Source organism: Hemiscyllium ocellatum, chromosome 8, assembly GCF_020745735.1.
Source record: "Hemiscyllium ocellatum isolate sHemOce1 chromosome 8, sHemOce1.pat.X.cur, whole genome shotgun sequence".
In the NCBI taxonomy this organism is placed as follows: Eukaryota; Metazoa; Chordata; class Chondrichthyes; order Orectolobiformes; family Hemiscylliidae; genus Hemiscyllium; species Hemiscyllium ocellatum.
In genome coordinates, this window is record NC_083408.1 from 102,205,261 (window position 1) to 102,217,465 (window position 12,205).

Genomic DNA, 12,205 nt, shown 5'->3' on the forward strand with positions numbered 1-12,205 from the left:
CACTGTCAGAGGATCAGTATTTCAAAGGAATACCACACTGTCAGAGGGTCAGTACTGAGAGAGTGCCGCACTGCAGAGGGTCAGTATTTCAAAGGAGTACCGCACTGTCAGAGGGTCAGTACTGAGGGAGTACCGCGCTGTCAGAGGGTCAGTACTGAGGGAGTGCCGCACTGATAGAGGGTCAGTATTTCAAAGGAGTACCGCACTGTCAGAGGATCAGTACTGTGGGAGTGCTGCACCTTCTGAGTGTCAGTACTGTTGGAGTGCCGCCCTGACAGAGGGTCAGTACTAAGGGAGTACCTCAATGTCAGAAGATCCATACTGAGGGAGTACGGCACTATCAGAGGTTCAATACTGAGGGAATGTTGAACTGTCATAGAATCAGTACTGAGGGAGTGCCGCACTGTCAAAGGAGCAGTACTGAGGGAGTGCCGCAGTGACCGAAGGTCAGTACTGAGGGAGTACCGCACTGTCAAAGGGTCCATACTGAGGGAATGCCCACTGTCCCGAAAACATTTCCTGATTTCCTGGAGTGCTAGTCTAGTGACATTACCACTACCTTCCCTGCTCCATCCTACCACTTCCTGTTAAATGTAACAAGGTAAATGTTATTTCCCATTAAGTCTTTGCTCTCCAGACCATAGACAGTCCATAACTGATGGTGGTCTCATGCAGTCTGGTGGACAATATATGTCCTACCTCAATGAATATTTCGGCACAGATAAGGGCATGGAGGCTGGCAGAATGACTGTCCCACAGATAGTGCCACCCTCACAAACTGCATTCTTTGACTTTACAAGGTGCAGGGTGGGGCCTGAGTTTGTACTGTCCATCTTGAATATAATCTGTCACTGGAAATAGAGGCACGTTTTTTAAAAATATTCATAGTTTGTTGAACTGTTCTGGTAGCTCTGGATTGTTGAATGATAGATCAGAGCTGCATTTCCTGTTCCCTGGATGCTGCCTGACCTGCTGCGCTTTAACCAGCAACACATTTTCAGCTCTGTGATCTCCAGCATCTGCAGACCTCACTTTTTACTGAATGATAGATCAACCATCTATCATTCAGTAAAAGTTCAGAAGGGTTTATGCCCGAAACGTCGAATCTCCTGCTCCTTGGATGCTGCCTGACCTGCTGCACTTTTCCAGCAACACATTTTCAGCTCTGATCTCCAGCATCTGCAGACCTCACTTTCTCCTCCAATAGGAAGGGATACCAAATGTAACTTTGTGTGTGAAGACATGTTATTCAGAATAAAATGGAACATTTTCTGACAAACCCTTGCAATGTTTTACTAAGATTGAACTGGTCTTGTATTTACAATTGGTCTTGTTAACACAGTGAACCATTCCTTTGAAATACTGCTAGATGGTGCTGTTAGTCAATAAGTGAATCCAAGACAAACTTCTCATAACACAGAAAACCAGAACTTTGTTTACCCCGTATCTCTGACATGCTCTGGATTTCTGGCCTAGACCCTCAGTCATCCCATTTAAACAAGTGTATTAAAGCATGCTGCATAGATCGGTAATCCTTCTTTTCATTAATGTGGAAAATGTTTAATTTAATTTGGATGATTTGCATACAGAATGGAAGCCTGATTGGAGTTAATTAATTTGCAACATAGTGGAGACAGTTCATTACTGGAGACAGCTTAGCAAATTTCCTATTATTGTTCAGTCATTCTCAATAAATTGAAATCCAGGATAAGGATCACAATATAAGTGTTACTCCATAAATGACCCGCTGTCCACATCTATTTTCTATTTGGCGATTTTGTTTTGCCATCTCCAACAATTTGACTGAGGAAATTGCTCATGACCCAGTTAATGGCTCTGTAAGGAATGGGTTAGCCAACGTAGGTTGACTTCCTGCCATATTCCCACCACTTCATCAAACCCTGTGCTATGGCTATGAGCAAAGATTACCTCTGAGAGTTGCATACATCCCAGAGGACGGTGGATGTTCAGTTGCTGATTATTTCCAAGAGCGAGATTCATGGATATCTGGGCAGGAAGGGAATCACTGGACAAATGGATAAGATGGGAAATTGGAGTTGAGCTCGAGGATCAGCCATGTTGCTCAGAGCACCAAGTGGTCTTTCTTTGCTCCTGTTCCTTATGTTTTACGAGTGTGAAGGAAGGTAGATGCCAATGTGAAGTACTAATCAGCAATCTTACATATTCAGTGCAGGCCTGCTACATTTCACTCATTGCTTTCCAATCAAGGAGTTAGCATGCTAAGAGGTAAAGTCACTGTCGGGCTGCTCCTCCATTACAGAGATAGCTGGTGGTGGTTTGACCTGAACGTCACCGCACCGTGGATCGGGGGAGAGGTTTGGGAAAAAGAATCCTTTATGGTGACTTCAGCCAGTGTGGGATCAAAGCTGTTGGTGTTATCCTGCATCACAAACCATTCATCCAACCAACTGAGCTAATCTGACCCTTGTTATGTGCTACTGATATCCCGAATAGTAGGAGTACTGGTCACTGAATATCCTTTCCAGCTCCCTAACTTAACTGCTAATGTTCAAGGTTTCCATGCCTCAGATATAGCACTTGCTCAAACCTATCAATTCCACTCTTCCACATCCCACACGCCCCCTCCCCCAACAACCCCAACAAGTTCTTGATGCATTGGCATTTCACAAAACTTGATCCACAATTCCATGCTCAACCCAGTAAGTAGGGTTGCACTTGGGCCAAGATCCTGTGATCCATGTCAAAGTGACAAAATCAACTCTCTTTCCTCATAATTCATAAACTTCTCGCAGCCTCTGACACACCTGACCACACTAAACCCCTTCAAAACACTTCATTGCTTAGTGAGGTTACATTCACCAAGTTCCACTCTTAAATAGCCATTCATAGCCAGAGGTTCATCAGCAATGGCTTTGTTTCCTACTTCTGTGGGAGGCACGGTGGCACGGTGGTTTGCACTGCTGTCTCACAGTGCCTGAGACCTGGGTTCAATTCCTGACTCAGGCGACTGACTGTGTGGAGTTTGCACATTCTCCCCGTGTCTGCGTGGGTTTCCTCCAGGTGCTCCGGTTTCCTCCCACAATCCAAAAATGTGCGGGTCAGGTGAATTGGCCATGCTAAATTGCCCGTAGTGTTAGGTAAGGGGTAAATGTAAGGGTATGGGTGGGTTACGCTTCAGCGGGTCAGTGTGGACTTGTTGGGCCGAAGGGCCTGTTTCCACACTGTAAGTAATCTAATCCTATGCCTTCCAGATTCCAAAGGATCTCTCTCTTGCACCTTCCTGTTTCTTATATGTTCCATACAGTCAGTGTGATGGTGAAGCAGTCTGAGAAGGATCTCTCATTAGGAATACATTTGGAGTACAAATAACATTTGGAATATAGGCAAAAGTTTATATCAGCGTGATGCTGGAAAAGCACAGTAGGTCAGACAGCATCCAAGGAGCAGGAAAATCGATGTTTCGGGCAAAAGCCCTTCATGAGCAGTTTTGAACTCTGTATCTAAGGAAGGACGTGTTGGCATTGGAGGGGGTCCTGAGGAGTCTTACAGGATTGAACTTAGGGTTGAAAGGATTGCTGCATGAAGAGTGGTTGAGGATTCTGCACCTGTACTCGATGGAGTTTTTTGGATGAGGGTTGGATCTGATCAAAGCCTACAGAATACTGAGAGGCCTTGATAGAGTGGATGTAGACAAGATGTTTCCACTAATGGGAGAGACAAGAACCCCAGGGCACAGCTTCAGATTGTAGAGATGACCCTTTAGAACTGAGATGAGGAGGAACTTCTTCAACCAGACGGTGGTGAATCTGTAAAGTTCATCACCACAGAAGGGTGTAGGGGCCAAGTCATCGAGTATATTAAAACAGAGAAACTTGATTAGTAAAGGACTCATAGGTTCTGGGGAGAAGGCGGGAGAATGGCGTTGAGAAACACATTAGCTGCAATCAAGTGGCAGAGCAGACTCAAATGGCCAACTATGCTCCTATATCTTATGATTTTTTTAGTCCTATGGTGTAAAAATGTAATTGATAACATTCCTGATGTAAATCCTTGTGGACACAAGCAGTTAGCTTTCCTAGGCTGCCTCTATCCACTTCGTTATGCATGTGACCTTTCAGCATCCCCTCATCCCATGCAGGAACATGGTACCTCTCCTCCTTTCCACCTGTGCCACATCCAGCAGTCTGAATTCCACTGTGGACCTGACATTCCGTTTGCAGGAATTTGCATTGGGGGGTGAGTCCTTTGAGCAGTTCTCTCAGAGAGGCAGCTTACCTTTAAGAAAGAGCATGCTCCCTGCACCAGGTGGTCTGCAGCAACCTATCACAAACCTCCTGCCGCCCTCTCGCCACCATCTCTGAGAAAGGAGACAGCAGCATTGGTGGTACAAGGAGTGACATATTCAGTGTCCCAAGTGAATTGTGTGACAGAGTCTGGAGAAAGGGTTTGCAGAACAGAATTCCTGTGAAGTGAAAGTAACATTTCATGAGTTCTGTGGACTGGTGCTATTGAACTGTGTTTCCCCAGTTTTTCATTCTCCACCCAATACATTTTTGTTTGTCTGGGACTGTCCATATATGTATCTACTGATTTTGAAAGGGGTTAGAATTTCAACTAGTAAAGTTACCTTTTAATAAATCATAGTTTTGTTCTGCCCCTGTTTGGTATTTATTTATAATAAATAGTCTTGTTAAGTACAGAAACCTGGTCATAATTTTCTCCTATCTACCTGCTTCCATTCGATAGGTAAATTAGGGGCTTCGCATGAACGGTCAAATCATTATCGTTTGTGGTGAATAAACACCGAAAGAACTGTGGATGCTGTAAAACAGAAACAAAACAGAAGTTGCTGGAAAAGCTCAGCAGGTTTGGCAGCATCTGTGAAGAGAAATCTGACTTAACATTTCGGGTCCAGTGACCCTTCCTCATCCAAGTCATTTATAAAAATCACAAAGCGCAGATGTCCCAGAACTGATCCCTGCGGAACAGTGAGCTCCAGGCTGAGTACTTTTCATCTGCCACCAACCTCTGTCTTCTGTGGGCCAGCCAGTTCTGTATCCAGAAAGCCAGATTTCCCTGTGTCCCATGCCTCCTTTCTTTCTTAAAGAACCTACCATGGGGAACTTTATCAAACACCTTGCTAAAATCCATGTGCACCATATCCACTACTCTAACTTCATCAACATGTTTTGTCACATCCTCAAATAATTGAATAAGGTTTGTGAGGCATGACCTCCCCCTCACAAGCCCACCACTGATGTAACACTGACTGGTCCGTATTTCCCAGGATTATCCCTACTCTCTTTCTTGAACAAGTGAACAGTATTTGCCACCCTCCAATCATTTGGCACTAATCCAATGGACAGGGAGAACACAAAGATCATCACCAATGTGCAGCAATCTCTTCCCTCACTTCCTGTAATAACCTAGGGCATAACCTGTCTAGCCCAGGGGTTTTACCTATCCTGATGTTTTTCAAAACTTTCAGCTCATTCTCCTTCCTAACACCAAACTGTACAAGCATATCAGGAAGGTAAAAACAAGGCCTGCAGAAGCTGGAAACCAGAGTCTAGATAGTCTCCTCTACGTTGGGGAGACTGGACGCCTCCTAGCAGAGCGCCTTAGGGAACATCTCCGGGACACCCGCACAAATCAACCACACTGCCCCGTGGCCCAACATTTCAATTCCCCCTCCCACTCTGCTGAGGACATGCAGGTCCTGGCCGCTCCCTTACCACCCGACGCCTGGAGGAAGAACGTCTCATCTTCCACCTCGGAACACTTCAACCCCAGGGCATCAATGTGAACTTCACCAGTTTCCTCATTTCCCCTTCCCCCACCTCACCCCAGCTCCAACCTTCCAGCTCAGCACCGCCCTCATGACCTGTCCTACTGCCTATCTTCCTTTCCACTGATCCACTCCACTCTCCTCTCTGACCTATCACCTCCATCCTCACCCCCATTCACCCATTGTAATCTATGCTACCTCCCCCGTCCCCCCCCCCACACCCCCACCTCAGTTATCTCTCCACCCTGTAGGCACCCTACCTCAATTCCTGATGAAGGGCTTTTGCCCGAAACGTTGATTTTCCTGCACCTCGGATGCTGGTTGACCCTCTGTACAAGTATATCATGCTGTCCTCAGAAGTGTCAATGACCCCCTAAACAGTGAATGCTGAAGCAACGTATTCATTAAAGACCTCCTCTATGTCCTCTGACCCCAGGCACAAGTTCCCTCCATTATCCACGGTCAGTCTTACCCTGATGCTGGCCATCCCCTTGTTCCTCACATAGTGTAGAACACCTTAGGGTTTTCCTTAGTCCTACCCATCAAGGCTTTATCATGCACCCTTGTAGCTCTCCTAAGTCCATTCTTCAATTCCTTCCTGTCTACCTTGTCATCATCTAGAGTCCTGTCTGATCCTTGCCTCCTCAACCTTTAGTAAGCTTCCTTCTTCCTCTTGATGAGATGTTCCACATCTCTTGTCAAGCAAGGTTCCTTCACCCTACCATCCTTTACCTTGCCTTAGTGGGACAATCAGCAAGTGCTTCCTCAATAAACTCCACTTTTCTGTCATGCATTTCTCTGAGAGTTGTCATTTTCTTTCAGAGTTTTAAAACTTTCCCCTCATCTTTGAAACTTTTATTTTTCATTCAACTGGGTAAGAGCCAGTGAGGATTGGAGCTCACGACCCCTGGTTTACAAGGCCAGTGCTCTAACCACTGAGCTATGGAGCCTTCAGATTATGCCCCTCACTGGTATTCAAGCTCATTGCTGTAAATGTGTGGGAATCAGTGATGGACAGAATGTGAGACAAAGGCAAAATATTGTGAATGCTGGAAATCTGAAACAAACATGTAAATGCTGGAGAAAGGCGAGCAACATCTATGGAGAGAGAGAAAAACAGAAGTAACATTTTGAGTCTGCTATGACTCTGAAGTTCAAATGAAGAGTTATACCAGAAAGTTAATTTTTTTTTACCTGGAATTGCTGCCAGACCTGCTGAATTTCTCCAGCAATCTCTGTGGTTGTTACAGCTGGAATCATACTTTACTTGAACAGCCTGTAGATGCTATCAAGTTTACAATGCAGAATAAAAACCAATACAACTGCGGATGCTGTAAATTAGAAACAAAATCAGAAATTGCTGGAAAAGCTCAGCAGGTCTGTGGAGAGAAATCAGAGCGAACATTTCACATTGAAAACATTTCTGAGGATGCTGTTAGACCTGCTGAGCTTTTCCAGCAATTTCTGTTACAATGAATAAAAACTGCTATGGTACATTTTCATTTATTTTTCAGGAGGTCAGCTGACTTATTCAACTTATAGCTGCCTATGAGGTTTCTGTGGGAAGACGCAATGCATTTGTACTAATTTATTAAATCATTCATTCCCCCACAACCACCACAAGAAGACAGAAAGGTTATTTTGTGTAGCTGGAATCCCTCCCACAGTATTGATGGTACAATGATGAACGTAAAAGAATTCTGGTCTTAAATCTTGGTCATTGTGTAGATCAATTTGTGGTGAATGATTAATCGAGTGACATGACAAAACATGCAGATCGTGGCTCTGAATCCTACAAACATTCACCCTTTGATGAGACATTCATTACTTGAAACTGAAGATATTTAGCTTTAATTATTTAACTGGTGGCTTATGTTAACTGGTTTTCAACATTCAGAGAAACCATTAACAGAAAATTAAGTGGATTGAAAGTAAATTTAAACTACAAAGGAAATAACATAAGGAATTCAATGCCATTTCAATTCAGGATGGCAGATTGGAGAAATGCAGAAAATTAGGAAGAACGATTAAAACATTAACATAGGCATTTCACACGATGACTTATGTTCCCATTAAAGACAGGTTAATGACATTTTCTCTAGAACACAATTGCAATGGCTTTATTCCCTGGGGTGCTTTTACATCCCCTTTCTCAGCAGCATCAACTGCACTGTGACATTAAACATCCATCCCACAATGCCCTTGAGAAGGAGGTGACAAGTCACTGCAGTCCATGGAGTGAGGGTCAGCATTTCCTGAACGAGTTCTCACTAAGGATTGAAATTGGCATTCTTCAGTGAGACCGGTGAGAGTGGGTGCTTTTTTCTTAAAAAATATTTTTGTATAGGATGTAGGTATTGCTGGCAGGTTCACTGCTTGTTGCCTGCAAGACCATTTCATAGGGGCAATTAAGAGACAGTCACGTTGCTGTTGTTCTGGAGTCACAAATAGACCAGGCGTGGAAAGGATGGCAGATTTCCATCCCCAAAGGACATCAGTGAACCAGATGGGTTTTCATGACAATCGACCATAGTTTCTTGGTTGACATTGGACTATCTTACGTATTTCTAGTTTTGGGTTTTAAGTGGATCATCTGAGATGGTGAGATTCAAACCCCTGACCCACATCATTTGGCTGCTGTTGTGGATTGCTATGAGAAAGTGAGGACTGCAGATGCTGGAGATCAGAATTGAAATGTGTGGCACTGGAAAAGCACAGCTGGTCAAGCAGCATTCCTGTTGAAGGGCTGAATTCCTGAAACATCGACTCTCCTACTCCTGGGATGCTGCCTGACCTGCTGTGCTTTTCCAGTGCCACACTTTTTGGCAATGTGGATTACTATTTGACTACCATTACTATTCTACGAACCCTGCCTCCCCCTTAAATAGGGAGTGCAGCTGTTATAACAATGTCAGAGCTCCAACATGGCCTTTGCTGCCTCAGAGTGAGTGACCCCACTTAGGGGTTCAGTCCAACAGTTTGGTCTAGGTATAGCTACAATACTATCTGGGAGGAAGCTTCAGAATTTTGACCCAGCAACAGTGAAGGACACATTTCAAGTCAAGATGGTGTGTGGTTTGGGAGGGGAAATTGCAGGTATTTGCAAGCATCTGCCAACCATGTCTTTCTATGTGGTCCTAGTAAGGGAGCCCGAATGAGTTCCTGTAATGCATCTTGTAGATGGTACATGTTGCTGCTACTGTGTGTCAGTGGACAAGGTCGTAAGTGTTGAAAGTAGTCGATGAGATGTTAATCAAGTGGGCTGCTTTGTCCTAGATGGTATCAATCTTCTTGACAGAGCTGCACTCATTCAAGCAAGAGAGGAATATTCCATCACATGACTGACTTGTATTGTAGGATGATGTGACGTGGCATGATATATTGATGATCTGCCATTATCACACTGTGGAACCTATGTGAGCTCCTATGACATAAGGGGGAGTTGTGGGACACACCGTATTGAAGAACTCGGTGACTTTTTAATGACAGCACCAAGTATCTACATACTTGCATTGTAATCACAGACACTTGTGTGGCTGGGCTCACCATTGCCTCAGTGTGTCATGCTGCAAGAGACAAAGCTCAGGAAGATGGAATCTGAGAGCTTTAGATCTCTTTTTTGTGTTGTCCCACTTTTGTTGGTCACCTGGGCCTTGTTTCAGGGCCTGCATAATGTCCTTTTGTGCCGCATAATTTGCAGAAGTAAGAGAAGCTGGACAATTTCTGCATTTCTGCCAGATCTTGCTTTTTAGTGTATTTTCATGACGACAGTAACAGCATTAACTGCACTGGAACTGAAGTGGGCCTGAACTATGGCGTCAGGCTGGAATCCATCTTCTATCAAGGTGTCAATGGTACAGCCTTTTTTTATTGCCCTGCGATTTTTCTGGATGGCTATGGTCAGAGCAGAGGTGATTACCAACCTGATAGGCCCCTCTGCGAGTTCCTCTTTAAAGAAACCACACTCATGGCCTCTGCTGCTGCAGCTGGACAACAAAATCACCAATAGTTTTGTGGGGTTTCTGTCCGTACAACATGAGTTGGGGTCCATTCATTCCCAATTAGGCTTGAACCATGAGCTGGTCTTCAAGTACTCTCCAGAGTTTAGATCAGAGTGGTGCTGGAAAAGCACAGCAGGTCAGGCAGCATCCGAGGAGCAGGAAAGTCGATGTTTCAGGCAAAAACCCTTCATCAGGAATAGAGGCAGGGTACCTGCAGAGTGGAGAAATAAATAGGGGTGGGGGGCGGGAGTGGGGTGGGGGGGCTGGGGAGAAGGTAGCAAAGAGGACAATAGATGAATGGGGGTGGGGATGGAGGTGATAGGTCAGAGAGGAGGGTGGAGGAAGGTAGCAAAGAGAACAATAGGTGAATGGGGGTGGGGATGGAGGTGATAGGTCTGAGAGGTGGGTGGAGGAAGGTAGCAAAGGGTACATGGTTGAAGAGCTTCAGGGCAGAGGAGATGACCTGGGGGTTGCAGTGAGAGAGAGACTCACTGAGATTCTTGTGGAGAGAGGAGGAGAACTTCTTCAGGGTAGGCATCCTTGCAAGAGGATTTGCAGTAAGGTTAAAATCAACTATGAGAAAGTGAGGACTGCAGATGCTGGAAACCAGAGTTTAGATCAGAGTGGTGCTGGAAAAGCACAGCAAGTACTCTCCCATTCTGCTTTCTCTAGAGCACAGTATTACTGCCAGAACTTAATCAGGACTCAACGCCTCTGCTAAATCCAATTCCTTCACCTCACATGGAGTAAATTGAATCAGGCGGAGGCTGAAGTAGATTATCCGCTTGACACTTCTGGCTGAAGGTGGGCGCAAATGTTTCAGCCCCCTCTCCTTTACATTGATGCTCTGGGCATCTTTGAGGGCCAGTGAAGCCTCCTTTGCTGTTAGTTGTGACAGGCCTTCTGAGACTAAAGCTTGTGTCTCATCTCTGTTGTATGTGGGTGAGCCCCTGATATTTAAACAGAGGCCACTAGTTCCTGATTCTCTCTAAAGGGGAAACATTCCTTCCAGCTCTACCCTGTTAGGACTATTCAGGGTCTTATCTGCGAGATATAATAAACAGAGATAATAAACATGGCTAAGGAATTTAATTTCAGCACCTGGACACTATCTCCAACTGCATCCCTGTGGTCTTTCTGAGTGAGGTTGATGATTTTAGTGCTCCTTATCAGCAGATTATGCTGACACTTTCTGATCTCATTTCAGTTAAGGATATTGCAAAGCGCAGACAAAGATGATTTTTAATCCATCTTTCTTCATAGGGTTCACATCCAGATTTTGCAGAGCTGAAAAGACAGCATGCTAACCCACGCTGCATTCCTCACAGATTACCTGAAGCCTTCATCGATCTACTGAACCATTTCATCTTCTTTAGCTGACTCAAGCCTGAGCAAAGGTGAGACATTGGTTCGAGGATTAGATCTCGAACTACTCCCACTAGACTTGGCATTGGATTTATTAAGCTTTCACTTTTCCTCGCTTCTGCTGAAGGTCAGCTCCAACTGAGAATGTAGAGATACTCTGAAGAGCAGACGGCACAGTGGCTCAGTGGTTAACCCTGCTGTCTCACGGTGCTAGGGTCCTGGGTTTAATTCCAGCCTTAGGCGACTGCCTGTGTGGAGTATGCACATTCTCCCCTTGTCTATGTGCGTTTCCTCCCACACTCCAAAGATATGCAGGTCAGATGGATTGGCCATATTATATTGCCCATAGTATCCAGGGGTATACAGGCTAGGTGGGTTAGCCATGGCATATCCAGGGTTACAGGGATGGGGTAAGTCTGGGTGGGCTGCACTTTTGAGGGTGGATCTGTACTCAATGGGCTGAATGGCCTGTCTCTACGTTGTAGGGATTCTATGAAGAGCAATTGAATCACCTTCAAAATTTAATTCTATTTTTCTTACTCTGATATCCAGAAAGACTGTGTAACCCTTAGTTTTCTGGGGCATCATCGTCAATCTTGCTGGTGGGGAAGGTCAGTCAGTGCACAGTGCAGGCTCTGATCAGTCCCATCCCACAATGCCAGTTGGACGTCTATATTTGTGTTGTAATGCTTTGTGGGTAACAGCATTGGTTCTGAGCCTATGGTTGTGGGTTTGGCTGCCATTCCAGCTAAGGAGGCATGCTCATTCTGTGGCCTGACAGTATTAGTATCAATCTGCAAACCCTTCCAAAATGTGCCAATGGCAGGTAGCAAAAATAAGAGAGATTCTTTGCCAATCATTTCATGAAGAGGAAAGTGAAGCCTCTACCATGGCTATCCACGACTCCAGACTACAACAGCAATATGAAAAGTACATGATGCTGCACCAATTCAGCTTCCCACTAAGACCATCCATATGACCCTAATTATCTCTAAACGAGGATGTCAGTTAACTCAGTTGGCTGGATGGCAGGTTTGCAATGCCAAGTGATGTCAACAGTGTGGATTTA